The sequence below is a fragment of the Octopus bimaculoides genome, chromosome 6 (genome assembly GCF_001194135.2).
Source record: "Octopus bimaculoides isolate UCB-OBI-ISO-001 chromosome 6, ASM119413v2, whole genome shotgun sequence".
In the NCBI taxonomy this organism is placed as follows: domain Eukaryota; kingdom Metazoa; phylum Mollusca; class Cephalopoda; order Octopoda; family Octopodidae; genus Octopus; species Octopus bimaculoides.
In genome coordinates this window covers 116,844,742-116,846,099 of record NC_068986.1, presented here as the reverse complement: position 1 = coordinate 116,846,099, position 1,358 = coordinate 116,844,742, and the positions used below count along the sequence as shown (strand labels likewise).

Genomic DNA, 1,358 nt, shown 5'->3' with positions numbered 1-1,358 from the left:
GGTGTACCACAGGGATCTGTTCTTGGTCCTCTTTTGTTTGTTGCATACATCAATGAAAGAACGTCACAGTACAGAAATATGCAGATGACATCAAGCTGTACCTTGAGATAAAAAGGACAGATCCTGAACACTATAGATCTTTCCTGCAATCGAACCTGGATGGAATGCAACAATGGCTCGCAGTCTGGCAAACCAAGCTGACTGCGGACAGGTGTACCACCATGCATTTTGGGAGGAAAAACCCAGCATTCACATACTCTCTCCACAACAATAATATTAAGAAGTCTCCTTGTGAACATGATATAGGCATTACTGTTAGCAGCAATTTGTGCTGGACAAAGCACATCTCAAAAATTGTCACGAAGGCCGAGGGTGTCTTGGCATCACTCAGCAAGCCCTTTGTCAGCCGCTCTCCAGTTATCTGTTTAAGACTATATATGGCCATGGTGCAGCCACACTTGGAATTTGCATCACCAGTCTGGAACCCCTATCTTGCTCAGGACATTAACCTCCTGGAAACTGTTCAGAGATGTGCAACCAAGCAAATACCCTCCATCAGGCATCTACCATACTCTGAACGCTTTGCTTCTCTGGGCAGAGATACATCGAAGCTCCAGCATCTGGCAACTGACTTGCAAATACCCACAAAATTATTAACCATCACGCCAACAAACCCTTGAGCACCTTTTTGAGCTCCATGTGTCTAACATATGTAGGCAAACCTACAAAGTCAGAAGACAGCATGGCTCCCATGACTTTCAGAAACATTTTTTCACACTCAGAGTTGCTGAAGCATGGAACAAACTACCAGCATCAGTTGTTAGTTGCCAAGACATTACATCCTTTAAAACTTCCAATGCTTCCTGGAATTCACCAACACTACACCTGATATCCCCCCACCCTCCATACGCATGCACACCTGTATACCATGACTCATACACTGTTCACTTGCCTGACTTTTGCGCATAATTCTATGCACTGCACCTGCACCTTTGATGCGTTGCAGTGCACCTGAGCACTATACACAAGAATTCCATTCTTATTAAGCTTCCCTTAGAAATCTGTGGTTTCTTTTTTATTGGAAATTTCACCAAAATAATGGAATGGACTGGCAGAAACATTAGCTTTGCAAATATTTGGCAGTGAAAGAACTATCCATCCCATCTTCATTATTATGGGAAAACAGATAGAAAACAGTAAAAAAGAAAAAAATATACAACAAATGTGTGCACAGTGACAATGATACAACTTCTCCTTTAAGCCAAAAGGTTTGACTTTACAGAATAAACGAGAGAGAGAGAGAGAGAGAGAGAGAGAGAGAGAGAGAGAGAGAGAGAGAGAGAGAGAGAGAGAGAGAG

General features: G+C 42.6%; 1 protein-coding gene across 1 annotated transcript in view; it reads right to left on the bottom strand.

Moving 5' to 3' along the window:
• The window catches only part of LOC106872202 (double zinc ribbon and ankyrin repeat-containing protein 1), a 44,490-nt gene that overhangs the window by 11,137 nt on the left and 31,995 nt on the right, over positions 1 to 1,358 (bottom strand). The window lies entirely within an intron of this gene.